The following is a 15,598-nucleotide window of genomic DNA, read 5'->3' on the forward strand; positions in this document are numbered from 1 at the left end:
CTGATGTACGATGGAGCTTGATTATTAAGAGCTTTATATGTGAGAAGGAGGATCTCAAAATCTATTCTGAATTCAACAGGCAGCCAATGTAGGGAAGCTAAGGCAGGAGAGATATGATCTCTCTTTTTAATTCTCATCAGAACTCTAGCTGCAGCATTTTGGACAAGCTGAAGACTTTTAACTACATTCTGTGGACTTCCTGAGAGTAATGAATTACAGTAATCCAGTCTTGATGTAATAAATGCATGAACTAGTTTTTCAGCATCTCCTGGAAAGGATGCTTCTAATCTTAGCAATATTCCGAAGGTGGAAAAAGGAAATCCTACAAACCTGTTCAACCTGGGATTTGAATGACATGTCCTGGTCAAAGATAACAACAAGGTTCCATACTTTGTTCTCGGAGACTAATTTAATGCCATTCAGGTCAGGTGATTGACTAAGCAATTTCCTTTTCTGAATTTCTGGTCCAATGATGAGAACTTTAGTCTTGTCTTGATTTAAAAGCAAAAAGTTTTGAGTCATCCCATTTTTTTGTCTTCAAGACAAGCCTGTAATCTACCCAACCGATTAGGTTCATCAGGGTTAATGGATAAATATAACTGAGTAGCGTCAGCATAACAGTGGAAGTTTATCTCATGCTGTCTAATGATTTTACCAATTGGGAGCATATGTATAGTAAAAAGAATCGGTCCAAGCACTGAACCCTGTGGTACTCCACAAGTAACCCTGGAGTATGAAGAAGATTTGTCATGTACATTTAAAAAATGAAATCCTTCAGACAGGTAGGATTTAAACCAGCCTAGTGCTGTTCCTTTGATCCCTAAAAGAACATTGTGATCAACTGTGTCAAAAGCAGCACTGAGCTCTAACAAGACTAGAACAGACACAAGATTATTATCTGAGGCCATAAGAATATCATTTGTAATTCTCACTAATGCAGTTTCAGTGCTGTGATGCTCTCTAAAACCAGACTGAAATTCCTCAAACAGATCATTAATGTTTAAATGCTCACATACTTGGATGGCCTCTATTTTCTCCAGGACTTTGGATATAAATGGAAGGTTAGATATTGGTCTATAATTCATTGGGTCATCTGGATCCAGAGAAGGCTTCTTAAGTAAAGGTTTCATTACAGCAACCTTAAAATCTTGTGGTACATACCCATTTACTAATGATAGATTAATTATATCAAGACTGGGGGCAGTAACCAAAGGAAAAGCATCTTTAAAAATTGGTTGGGATTGGACCTAAAATGCAAGTTGAAGGTTTGGAGATGTTCTCTGCTGTTTCCTGGACGCTAAACCAACAACAGCCTTCCCTGTTGTACGAGTAAAGATGGGTGAATCCATGAATGTTAAGTGGCAGTGTAATGTCTTGCCGTCAGGCTTTTTAAATTCTAGAGTTTCACCGTAGGGGACTATTTTCATGTTCATCCTGCATGAAAAACTTAGAGTGACCAATTATAATCAGAAAGAATTATATAAAATAAAAGTTTTTCATTGAACCACACCTTTAAGGTTCCCAAGAGCAATCTTGTTGCAAATGTCCTGCAATCACTTTCACCCCGTGAATCATTCATTGTAAGTAGTAAGTAAGCAAGTAAATTTTATTTATTTAGCACTTATCACAGACATAGAATCACAAAGTGCTTCACATAGATCAAAATAAAATAAAACAAAGTCATAAAATCATAAACAGATTAACATCATAAAATCAAAATGCTCTCAAAACAGAATTTGATTAACATCAGAAAAAATAAAGTCATAAAATTATAAATTTTCATAAACAGATGAAATATTAAAATTTGAGTAAAAAATAAGAGAATAAAAGATTAGGTAAAAGCAGCTTTAAATAAAAGGGTCTTTAGCTGTTTTTTAAAAGTGTCCAGGCTGTCAATGCTGCGTAAGGACATGGGAAGATTATTCCAAAGTCGGGGTGCAACAGTCTGGAAGGAGCGGTCACCTTGACTTTTATAGCTGGTCTTTGGAAGTTCTAGAAGGCTCTGGTGTGTGGACCTGAGGGCTCGGGTTGGAGCATAAGGCTTTAACAGTTCAGGAGCTTGACCACGTAGAGTATTGAAAGTTATAGTCAGGATTCTAAAATGAAATCTAAAGTTAACGGGTAACCAGTGCAGAGACGCTAGAACAGGAGTGATGTGTGCTCTTCTGTTTGCTCCAGTTAGGATCCTCCTGCAGAGTTCTGGACCAACTGAAGGTGGTCAAGGGCTTTTTTGTTAAAACATGTGAAGAGTGTGTTACAGTAATCTAGTTGGGAGGAGATAAAGGCATGGATAACCATTTCAAGTTCATGTTTTGACACCAACCTTCGCAGTTTGGAGATATTTCTTAAATGATAAAAACAGTTTCAGACCAATGTTTTTGAGTGACCTTTAAGAGGCATTGATTGGTCAAAAATAACACCCAAATTACTTAAGTTTGTCTTGACGGCAGAGGATAAATGACCAAGTTTTAAACTAATCATGTCATGGTCTGCGGGTGGAGGTAGCAGACCATGTGTGGTGGTGGGTTCCGGAGGCAGATGAGCAGGCAGACGGATGTAAAAAATAAAAAGATGTTTATTGTAGGACGGGAGCAACAGGACGAACGAACATGGACAACGACATTGAACCGACAAAGACAACAACCAGGAGGGAGGTATAAATACACAAGGGAATCAGGAACACATGGGCAGAGTAATCAGGGACAGGTGAGAACAATTAGGCAAATCAGGGCAGGAGAGACACAGTCAGGGAGGCTGGGGCGGATCATGACAGTACCCCCCCCCCCCCCCTCAAGGGGCGGATACCAGACGCCCACAAGCCACAAAACACAGGAGACACGGGCATGAACGCAGACCAGACCAGGGCACACATGACAAGGGAACACAGAAGACGAGACCAGGGAACAAGGAACACCATCCAGGGCTGCGGAGCAGGGGCCTCCCGGTTCAGGCGGCACTCCGTCTTACGACCAAACAGACGTGTCCAAGAACTTAGACCAGGGAAACTCGGACTCGAACACTTGACTTGGGCACAGGGACTCGAAGACTTGACTTGGGCACAGGGACTCGAAGACTTGACTTGACTCAAAGACTTGACTTGGGCACGTAGACTTGACTTGACACGTAGACTGGAGTAGACTCGACACGTAGACTGGAGTAGACTCGACACGTAGACTTGAGTAGACTCTACTCGACACGTAGACTTGAGTAGACTCGACACATAGACTTGAGTAGACTTGACTTGACACGTAGACTTGACTCGACACGTAGACTTGAGTAGACTTGACTCGACACGTAGACTTGAGTAGACTTGACTTGACACGTAGACTTGACTCGACACGTAGACTTGAGTAGACTTGACTCGACACGTAGACTTGACTTGACACGTAGACTTGAGTAGACTTGACTTGACACGTAGACTTGAGTAGACTTGACTTGACACGTAGACTTGAGAAGACTTGACTTGACACGTAGACTTGAGTAGACTTGACTTGACACAAACACTTGACTCCAGGAATACAGGACACCAGGAACACAGAGACAAACTGCAGCAGCAGGCGTGGGACTCAGCAGGAACTGCAGCAGCAGGCATAGGCCCCAGCAGGAACTGCTGCGTGGAGAACCTGCAGGCACAGAACCTGCAGGCGTGGACCAGGAAGTGGTAGAGCACCGGGAGCGACGCGTGGAAGCCCAGCTTGGCCGCAGGTACTCGACATCCCAATCAGAGCAGGTGCACATCCCGATCTGCTGGGTCCATCTGCAGAGGCTCGGGTGAAGGGAAGCCGGAGAAGAGCGGGGAGACCAGCCCTACCACACCGGAAAATAATGGCGTGCGTAGGGGGTGTAATTCCCTTGAGGCTCCAGGATCCGCGGCTTCAGGAGAAGAACAGGACGGGGCAAAAACAGCTGAAGGAGAATGACCCTGGCCACCCCGAAGATAAATAGGATGCGCCAGGATCTCCCAGAGGAACTTCGACCACCCCGAGAATAGGTAGGATGTGCCGAACACACAAACTCCAGGCCAGAAATCTCCCACAACTGAAAGGGACAAAAAAGAAAAAATAATCCTCCAGGAACAGATGTGTTAGCTCACCACAGGTCCAGGTTTGGTCGGTTCATTCTGTCATGTTCTGCGGGTGGAGGTGGCAGACCATGTGTGGTGGTGGGTTCCGGAGGCAGATGAGCAGGCAGACGGATGTAAAAAATAAAAAGATGTTTATTGTAGGACGGGAGCAACAGGACGAACGAACATGGACAACGACAATGAACCGACAAAGACAGCAACAAGGAGGGAGGTATAAATACACAAGGGAATCAGGAACACATGGGCAGAGTAATCAGGGACAGGTGAGAACAATTAGGCAAATCAGGGCAGGAGAGACACAGTCAGGGAGGCTGGGGCGGATCATGACAAATCAGGGGAACCATGCTCTCAGGAGCAATGGTCAGACATTCAGTCTTTTCAGAGTTTAACTGAAGGAAGATATCTTCTAGCCAGCTGGTGATAGCTGATAGACACTCTAGTAATTCAGACAGTTTATAGAACTCAGAATCCTTAAAGGAGCAGTACAGCTGAATGTCATCTGCATATAGGTGATAAGAGACATTATGAAAAGAATCAATTATCTGTCCAAGAGGGTGTATCTACAGCAGAAACAGGAGTGGACCCAAAACAGAGCCTTGGGGTACCCCACGGAACAGATAGGTAGAATCTGACATGATTTGGTTTATACAGACACTGTGACTTCTGTTAGAAAGGTACGATCTAAACCAGTCTAGAACAGTTCCAGAGATCCCCACCGAGTCACCAAGTCTGTTAATTAAGGTGTTGTGATCAAGTGTCAAAAGCTGCAGAAAGATCCAACAATACTAACACTGTGAACTCCCCGTTGTCTGCAGCCATCATGATGTCACTGGAAACTTTAAGCAAAGCTGTTTCTGTTGAATGCTTTTTACGAAAACCAGACTGGAATTTATCAAAACTGTTGTGTAGTTCCAGAAAAGTAATCGGTTGATCTGCCACAACCTTTTCCAATATTTTAGAGATAAAGGGTAATTTAGAAATGGGTCTGAAATTCTTAGGCTGAGATTAGTCCAAACTTGTTTTTTTAAGGATGGGTTCAATAACTGCATGTTTGAAAACAGATGGCACAGAGCCAGATTGTAGGGATAAATTAATAAAATCTACAATGCATGGGCCAGTTTGGTCAAACATCCTGATTAACAAGGTAGTAGGAATGAAATCAGCAGAGCATGAGGTTGGTTTCATGTGTTTTTGAATGAGGCAAATGTCCTGGAAATCTACAGGAGTAAAGACAGACCATGGTTGAGAGGGAGGGGGTTGGATGGGGGGGGGGGGGGGGTAGGAAGTAGATGTGGGTGAAAAACTTGCCCTGATATTTCTGATTTTATTCTCAGAAAGTTGTTACAGTCAGACCTTGAGTAAACGGGCATAAGAGGGGCGTGAGGTGAAACAATCCGGTTTATGGTGTCAAACAGGACTTTAGAGTTATTTTTGTTTACAACAATCAGCTGAGCAAAGTAAGTGGCCCTGGAAGTCTCATTCAGAGATGTTATCAGTTCTTTAAAGTGCAGCCTGTGACTTTCTAATCTAGTTGACTGCCAACGTCTCTCGGCTGTGTGGCATGTCCTTCTGAGACTGTAAATATTTTGATGAATCCAGGAACTTTTTCTCTTGCTAGAAAAAGTTATCTGCTTATCAGGAGCTACTTTATCTAAGCTACTGCAGCATTGTAGTGAGCATCCCAGCTGGCACCATGTGAGATGTGAATGAATCTGATTGTTCTAAAGTTGACCCATCTTGTCTTCTGACTTTTGTTGAGCTCAGTTGGGTCCCTGTTTTCATCTGTTGTTCTCAGCTTTTTCCAAACATCTGTGTTTCTGTGTTTGCTGCTATTATGCAGAGATGGGGAATTGCACCATCTCAAAGTCATCTCAATGCAACGTTTTTTTCAGCTCATCAACTAAACCAGGGTTTATTGTTTTCTGCCTCACTGGGAGGTTAAAACTCACTATGTGCGCACTACGTGAGCTGCTGGCTAAGCTGAAATATTCTAGTTGCCAATCAAAGCGCATTTTCCACTCAATTGATTCCAAGATGGGTGCCCTCTGTCTGCATGTCAGAAAATAAACAAAACGGAGAGAGCGGGAAACAGAGGAAAAGCTTCTACTTGTTTTGCTGATGAGGCGTTGCCGCCGCCGTCATTTCAAGGTTAGGAAAGTACGGTGGCTGCGAAGGAGGGCCAGGCAAGGAAATTATGCCAATCTGCTCCAAGAGATGCATCTTTCAAGCCCAGAATCCTTCTGACAGTACCACCACTTGGATCCTGAATCTTTTAAGGAGGTAGTGGAGACAGTGGACCCTTCGATCCACAAGGTACTGTTTAATTTTTGTTGATTTGGACATGCAGATGGGGGGCTACATCTGAAAACATCTTTGAATGTATCATTCGCACAGTACAGGCTACCACCATAGCAACCAAGACACTACTGAAGAGAACCATAGACAGAAGCAAGATGGAAATGAGGAGGTCAGAAGAGAAAAGTTTTGAAAAAGTGACCGGTAACTGCGGCTAAACCAAGCACGGGTTTTTGGAAAGAAGAAAAACGGACAACCCCCTAGCCAACTGAGAATAAAATCTGTTTTAGTGTAACCTTCCATCCAACCTGATTAGGACAGTAGACTGTTCTGTGATTATTTCAACATAGAATTCTTACATGTAGCACCTTGAATTATTATTAAATTCAGCTTTTTGTGCTTTGTCACCAGAAGACATACGAGTATCTTGGTGTAACCACTGGTTACCACTGGTCAGTAGGACATCTGCTTGCTTGTTTACTTTAATAATTACATTCTCACTCTCATCCTTCTGCTCTTAAATGGTGCTGCCAGACTGAACATTAACTGAGACACTTTGCTGTATTTTCTCTAGAGGGGATGAGAGTTGGGTGAATGTGTGAGAGTCACTGCTGCATTAGGCTGTAGTGATGAATTAAACATGAATTCAGTGGCTGAAGGCAGATTATAACACATCAAATATCTAATGTTTCATGAGGGAATGCTCTGAGATAACGGGCTTAACTAAACCATCCGTCACATGTTTATGAAGCACAAAAACGTCTCACGCATTCAGATTTCAGCTGCATGTTTAAATACATTCCCAGATTCTAGCAGATTAAGTTTTTCCTAATTTGGTGCAGATTGACCTATAAATGATGACAACAGGCAAGTGGACTCTGCGTTTGTTTGCTCAGAGCTCAACAAATCCTCAGTGACAGAGGATCTCTCGCTGCAGGAGTCTAATTTTATCCACAGCAGAAGCAGCAGAGAACCATGTAAAGCCAATTTAAACCACCTAATATCTGCAGGGCAAAGTGGACAAAAGCAATGCACGCTACATAACTAGATGCTTATTACAGACACACAGAGCACCAAAATAAAACACTAGTAGTGTTTCTAAGAAAGGAGGAGGGGTCAAACTCACCATGCTGGAAACTTCAAAAGGATGACAGAAAAATTAAACTAAAGAAGTGCCGTTTAACAACTTTTCAGATTAATAATTGACATTGTTAACTTTTAGAACCAGAAACTAAAAATAAATTACTGAATAACAAGCCCTGCTGTTTGGACAAAACTTGCTGCTGCTGCAGATTCCCAAGTGTCATTTGTCGCTGCTCTGCTTTCTATTGGTCAGCCCGTGTGAAGTCATGAGCAGCTGAGCTCCTCCATGTCATCAGATGTCGCTAAGACTTAGATACCAGTCACACAAGCTGCCAGAAATGCTTTAAGGATGATTCAGTGAAGAGACATAAAAAGTTTAAGATGTTAGATAATTCAGACACGTAAGTAAGGGGAAAAGCTTTAAAGAGCAGAATTATTGATTCATTTGTCATGGTTGAAAAACAAACAAATGCTCTGGCTATAATAAAGGCAGTATTCTGGACTGTGTGACGAATGTCCTGAAGTCGTGTGTGGAGTAAAACTCTTCCTGATTCCTTGGATTGTTCACCGATGTTCTGAACATATAAGTAATTGCATCTTGTGACTGCATTGTGGCACAGCTGGAAAACCTTTCACCTTGCAGCGAGAAAATTGCAAGTTCTAATAATGGCTATGAGCAGATGTGGCATTTTCATGTTATCTCCATGCATGTGTGCAGTTGCCATGTCCTCCTCATGTATGTGTGAGCATGTGACAACTCCACACATACATGTAGAGGACATGGCAACTCCACACACTTATAGAAGAACGTGGTAACCCCACACATGCGTCAGAGGATAGTGGGTTTGCTGTGGGTACATATGTGACCTTTGTCCATAGGTTAGTGTCAAAACGTATAGAAAAAAATGAGCAATCACTAAAAATCAAACAAACAATGAGAATCAAAATAATTAAACAATGTTCATACAACAGGTGTGTGAGATCTATGGCAGGTATTTTTTTAAAACACACTTAATAAATATAGATAGAGTAGCAGAAAATACTACTCAGCCATTTTAATAAACAATATATATATATATATATATAAATCGTTGTCGTCGTCGTCTTCCTCCGCTTATCCGGGTCCGGGTCGCGGGGGCAGCATCCCAACTAGGGAGCTCCAGACCGTCCTCTCCCCGGCCACCTCCACCAGCTCCTCTGGCAGGACCCCAAGGGGTTCCCGGACCAGACTGGAGATGTAACCTCTCCAACGTGTCCTGGGTCGACCCGGGGGCCTCCTGCCGGCAGGACATGCCCAAAACACCTCCCCAGGGAGGCGTCCAGGAGGCATCCTGACCAGATGCCCAAATCACCACAACTGACTCCTTTCGATCCGGAGGAGCAGCGGTTCTACTCCAAGTCCCTCTCGAATGTCCGAGCTCCTCACCCTATCTCTAAGGCTGAGCCCGGCCACCCTACGGAGGAAACTCATTTCGGCCGCTTGTATCCGCGATCTCGTTCTTTCGGTCATTACCCAAAGCTCATGACCATAGGTGAGGATTGGGACGTAGATCGACCGGTAAATCGAGAGCCTGGCTTTCTGGCTCAGCTCCCTCTTCACCATGACAGATCAGCTCAGCGTCCGCATCACTGCAGACGCCCAACCAATCTGCCTGTCGAACTCCCGATCCCTCCTACCCGCACTCGTGAACAAGACCCCGAGATACTTAAACTCCTCCACGTGAGGTAGGACCTCTCCCCGTACCCGGAGTTGGCAAGCCACCCTTTTCCGGTCGAGAACCATGGTCTCAGATTTGGAGGTGCTGATCCTCATCCCAGCCGCTTCACATTCGGCCGTGAACCTACCTAGCAAGAGCTGAAGGTCAGAGCTGGATGAAGCAAGGAGGACCACATCATCTGCAAAAAGCAGAGACGAGATTCTCCTGCCACCAAACTCGACACACTCCACACCACGGCTGCGCCTAGAAATTCTGTCCATAAAGGTAATGAACAGAACCGGTGACAAAGGGCAGCCCTGGCGGAGTCCAGCCCTTCACCGGGAACAGGTCAGACTTACTACCGGCTATGCGGACCAAACTCATGCTCCTCTGGTAAAGGGACTAAATGGCCCTTAACAGAAAGCCACCCACCCCATACTCCTGGAGCGTCCCCCACAGGGTGCCCCTGGGGACACGGTCATAAGCCTTCTCCAAATCCACAAAACACATTGGATTGGTTGGGCAAAGTCCCATGCCCCCTCCATCACCCTTGCAAGGGTATAGAGCTGGTACACAGTTCCACTGCCAGGACGAAGACCACATTGCTCCTCCTCAATCTGAGATTAAACTTTCGATCGGACCCTCCTCTCCAGTACCTTGGAGTAGACCTTTCCAGGGAGGCTGAGGAGTGTGATCCCCCATAGTTGGAACACACCCTCAGGTCACCCTTGTTAAAGATGGGGACCACCACCCCGGTCTGCCACTCCACAGGAACTGCCCCAGATGACCACGCAATGTTGCAGAGACGTGTCAACCATGACAGCCCTACAACATCCATAGCCTTGAGATACCCAGGATGAATCTCATCCACCCCCGGGGCTCCGCCGCTGTGTAGTTGTTTGACTACCTCAGCAACTTCTGCCTCCGAGATTGGACAGTCCATCCCCAGGTCTCCCAGCTCTGGTTCCTCCTCGGAATGCGTGTAGGTGGGATTGAGGAGCTCCTCAAAGTATTCTTTCCACCGTCCAACTGTAGCCTCAGTTGACGTCAGCAACTCCCCATCCCCACTGTAACCAGTGTGAGCGAGTTGCTGCCTTCCTCTCCTGAGGCACCGGACAGTTTGCCAGAACCGCTTTGGAGCCGATCGATAGTCTTTCTCCATGGCCTCACCAAACTCCTCCCACGCCTGTGATTTTGCCTCGGCATCTGCCACTGCTGCACCCCGCTTGGCTATCCGGTACCTGTCTGGTGCCTCCGGAGACCCACAGACCAGCCACGCCCTGTAGGCCTCCTTCTTCAGCCTGACGGCAGCCCGAATCTCTGGTGTCCACCACCGGGTACGGGGGTTGCCACCACGACTGGCACCGGCCACCTTGCGACCACAGCTAGCAACAGCCGCCTCAACAATCGCAGAGTGGAACAAGACCCACTCGGAGTCAATGCCCCCTACTGCTCTCGGGACGCGGTCAAAGCTCTGCCGGAGGTGGGAGTTGAAGACCTTCTTGACAGGTTCTTCTGCCAGGCGTTCCCAGCAGACCCTCACTATGCATTTGGGTCTGCCAGGTCTAAGTGGCATCTTCCCCTGTCATCTGATCCAACTCGCCACCAGGTGGTGATCAGTTGACAGCTCCGCTCCTCTCTTCACTCGGGTGTCCAAAACATACGGCCGCAGGTCAGATGATACGACTACAAAGTCTATCATCGACCTGTGACCTAGGCTGCCCTGGTACCAAGTGTACCGATGGGTATCCTTATGTTCGAACATGGTGTTCATTATGGCCAAACTGCGGCTTGCACAGAAGTCCAATAACGAAACACCGCTCGAGTTCAGATCAGGCGGGCCGTTCCTCCCAATCACACCCCTCCAGGTCAAGCTGCCATTGCCCACGTGAGCATTGAAGTCCCCCAGCAGGACATTGAAGTCCCCTGATGGTGCACTATCTAGCACTCGTCCCAGGGACTCCAAAAACAGTGGGTACTCTGAACTGATATTTGGCCCGTAAGCACAAACAACAGTCAGGACCCGTTCCCCGACCCGAAGGCACAGGGAAGCTACCCTCTCATTCCCTGGGGTAAACCCCAACACACAGGCAGAGAGTCTTGGGGCTAACAAAAAGCCAACCCTAGCCCTCCGCCTCTCACCCGGAGCAACTCCAGCAAAGGACTCTCAAGGACTTGGGTTCCAGAGCCAATGCTATGTGTCGAGGTGAGTCCGAATATATCTAGCCGGTACCGCTCAACCTCTGCCACGAGCTCCTGCTCCTTCCCCGCCAGCGAGGTGACATTCAATGTCCCAAAAACCAGTTTCGTTGTACGGGGATTGGACCGCCAAGGCTCCCGCCTCGGTCTGCCACCCGATCTACATTGCACCGGACTCTTCATGTTCCTCCTGCGGGTGGTGGGTCCACAGTTGGATGAGCCCATGTATCCGGTTTGGGCTGGTTCCAGCCGGGCCCCATGGGCGAAAGCCCGGCCACCAGGCGCTCAGTCACGGGCCCCAACCCCAGGCCTGGCTCCAGGGTGGGACCCTGGTAACCCTCCGGGCCGGGTACTCTAACTCTTTGAATTTACATCCATGAAAGATCCTCTGAACCGTTCTTTGTCTCACCCTTCACCTAAGACCAATTTGTCATGGGAGACCCTACCAGGGGCACAAAGTGCCCCAGACAACATAGCTCCTAGGATCATTAGGGCACTCAAACTCCTCCACCACGATAAGTTATAGATAACAATTAAAACAAATGAGTGTTTGTGTAATTAATATACCTATAGTGTCAATATAATTCAAAGAGAGGGTGACAGAGAACAACTAGAACAAAGTCTGGATGACAAGAGCATCCGTCAGAACTGAGTGCTTAGTGATGTTCTGGTTCTGTTGTATTTGTGTGTCACCTTTGTTCTCTCTCTCTCTCTTTCTGCAGATCTAAAAGCAAGTTCTTCACCATCCTTTATTGTTTATTTTTGTGACCTCTTCCCCTGTTCTCTTTCCTGTCATGTCCATTTGAATAAATAACAAAAAAAAGCGTCTCTAATAGTTTAAATATCAAGTGAAGGATTCTAGCGAAAGCTGTAACGACCTGTGAGAGTAAAACTGAGGCTTGTTTTCGGTACTCAGACATTATTGCTGGTTGCTTTACAGACAAGCACGACATGGGGGGAGAGAGGGAAAAAAGAAATGACTGCTTAAAGGAGATTTTCTTTTTGTCTACTCTTAATTTATCTGTTACTTGTGTTGAGAATGTTCAAATAGTAACTGAAAGCCTTACGTGACCTAAAACCCCTGAAGGAGGACTGCTTTGAAGACTGTTTATTTGGAGCTCCCCTTCTGCAGTTAGAGAGGAGAGATTGGCCACGTGGGGCTGCCTCCTCTTCAGAACCACGACTTAATCAACAACATCACGTCTGACAGCCGTGGCATCCAGCAGGAGTGCTACATGTCTGTTTAGCTTGGTCTTTCTGGCATCTTCTCTCCATCATCATCTTGTTCAGGCCAGGCTCATCATCCACCACTCACAGCCTGTAATAGAATAGAAACATGTTTAATATATTACACATATTTGCATCAGTAATAAAAAAAAACTGAATTGTACAACAGTAATACTTTTGGAGCCAAGCACAAAGTTGCACAGGAAGTCGGCCATTTTGGTCTAAGTACTCAATTTAGTGGTTTTCGCACACGTTATTAGGAGAATGATGCCCCGTCGCCCTTTCCACCGATCACCTTCAAACTTCTGCTATATACTCTTAAGACAGGGGAAAAAATTCAACCGTCGGATTTTAAATAAGTGTTTGCTTTGTATAATGTGTGGGTGTGGAGGGGCACAAATAGAGTCTCTCGGAGGTATCTGTGTACGCTAGGACCATGAAAATGATGGGGGAGGAGAACTTCCTGTAGTTCTTTGTGTGTTTATGGTCCTGATTTCCCATGAAGTTCATGTGAAGATCTGAAGTTTAAAGAGCAAAGATGACTCCTCCTTGCTTACATGTGCACGTGTGTGTGTGTGTGTGTGTGTGTGTGTGTGTGTGTGTGTGTGTGTGTGTGTGTGTGTGTGTAAGGTCATTATAATTTAATGCTTAAATATTCACATCATCAGGCTGAAGTTAGAGTTTCTGGGCATCCTGGGAGTTCACAGACTGGCTCTCTTCTGCACTTCTCTGGTTAAAACAAACAAACATATTATGTTTATTATATATTATTGGTTATAGTACACACCTGTGGTTCTCAGTTGACATCAGTGGCCCCTGATGCTGAGAAAACTCTGGGGCTCCCAGAAATTATCCTTACTATGTTGATTAAAATAGATACATTTTTGATAAATGACATCAAGACAAGGTTTGTTGGGAAAAATATTGCACTCTGCCTCGTGGCTGATAAAAGGATATGAGCATGTATGCTGGTGGCTTTATGATACACTTAGGCCTAGTCCACACGTAGCCAGGTTTTTTTAAAAACGAATATTCGCCTCTCCAAAAACTTGCATCCACACCACCTCGTTTAAAAAAAAACTGTCCACACGCACCCGGATAAATACGTTGTTAAGGACATGCCAGACCTGTAGGCGGCAGTACTTCCCCTGTTCTCAACCTCGTCTTTCGTCTGTGGTCTTCCGCAAGGAGCAGTAATTCCGCTTGCAAAAACAAACAAGCAAAAAGCGCTTGGACAATTGATAAAGCGAGTGCAGCTCTGAAGGCTTCCATGCTGTCGGCTAGTGTAAACACAGGTCGCACACGTGATGTCAGCATTTTTTTGTCGCGGAAAGTGACGTTGCGGACCTTAAAACTCCGGTTTTGTCTGTCCACACGCAGACACCCAAAACGGAGAAAACGCAGATCTTCACTTTGGCCGGAGTTTTTAAAAAGATCCGTTTTCGTGTGAAAAAACTCCGTTTTCGTGTGGATGACAGGCCAAAACGTAGAAAAATATCTACGTTTTGTCAGATCCCCGGCTACGTGTGGACAGGGCCTTACTCTCTGAAGGAAAACCAGGAAGCTGAAGAATAAACTCCATCTCTGAGTCTCCCAGTCTGACACAGCCCAGTTCTAATCATAATAAATCAGCTGCAGGAAGCCTCACACTTCTTCCTCACATCTTTCGTGGGAAAACGACAAAACAAAAACATGAGATTTGTAGATTAGCGTCTACACAACATTGTACAAAGCGGGGGTCAATGCTATTTTCCTAATTTCTCTTGTGTTATCCCTACTCTTCAGTTTACTTCTTCCTTAAATATTCTTAGAATAATTCTGTAACCTAAAACTTGCATTTCTAATGAAAATGAACCAAAACTCTCCAAAGAGTGGAACCAGAAAATGTCTCTCAAGCATGTTAGCATGGCAGCTTGTAAGCTAACTCTCCAGTCAGAGCGGAGGGTCTGAGACATGAGATACTGACCCTTTGCATGTGACGACACGCCACTACAACCCCTTTTGCCATGGTGGATGGCAAAAACACAGTTTTCACACACTGAAACTCCAGTGAAGCTAGTCAAAACAAGCCAGTTTGTAGCCTTTCATCACCTTAGTTGTTTTCACAGTGAAATGGCTTGCTGCGCAGTTGACTGCACTAACGGGCAAGGATGTAATGTCAACTCGTTTATTTTTATTTCATATAACTTTAATGGAGACTGAGGGCAGAGATGAACTGCAGCGGTCAATCAAACGGACACAAAGTATCTTTGGATTTGCAGTGAATATGTTTTTACTGGGTAAGATTAACGTTCATAGATTTCATAAGAAAGACAGAGACAGTGATAAATGTGATGTGTTAACGTTGATAATCCTAATGGATGGATGTCTCACCATGAAGGACGTGCGAGGCCGTCCACTGTAGTGAAATGAGAGATCGTTATTTACAATATTATTGCTCCAATAAATGATCATGTGAGTTAAAATTACATTATTTATTAGGGTCGTTAAGAGATTTTGTCTCATCCCGGTGTGAGAGCAGCAGCTGAACCCACCAGCAGCAAAAACTGGTAGGGATTCATACTTTTTAAAATCAGCTTCGATGTAAAGTGAAACGCTGTTTCTAACATAATGTTATAAAGCCAGCTGGCGAATTTTGGCAAAGTCGGCAGGTGGTTTTCATCGGTGAACAGCTACTGAGAGAACTTAAGCTAACGTTCGTAAGCTAGATAAATAAACCAAACCTTTGTAAATACCTCTCTATGATCCCCACCTAGGTGTCATGTTCTGTGTCCCTGTGGTCCCCAGCCCCCTCCTGTTCTCCCTCCAGGTATCTCCTCAGGTCCTGTGCTTCTTGTAGTCCCCAGCTCCCTCCAGGTTTCCCTCATGTTCTCCTAGTCTCTCCTCAGTTCTCAGTGTACACTTAGATCATTTGTTTACTTATTTTTAGATTCCCCTGTGCCTTTGTTCTACATTGTTTACGTTTAGTTTGGGTTGTTTTAGTAGCTTTGGTTTACAGGTTTAAGATATAGTT

The sequence above is a fragment of the Nothobranchius furzeri genome, chromosome 11 (assembly GCF_043380555.1).
Source record: "Nothobranchius furzeri strain GRZ-AD chromosome 11, NfurGRZ-RIMD1, whole genome shotgun sequence".
Lineage (NCBI taxonomy): Eukaryota > Metazoa > Chordata > Actinopteri > Cyprinodontiformes > Nothobranchiidae > Nothobranchius > Nothobranchius furzeri.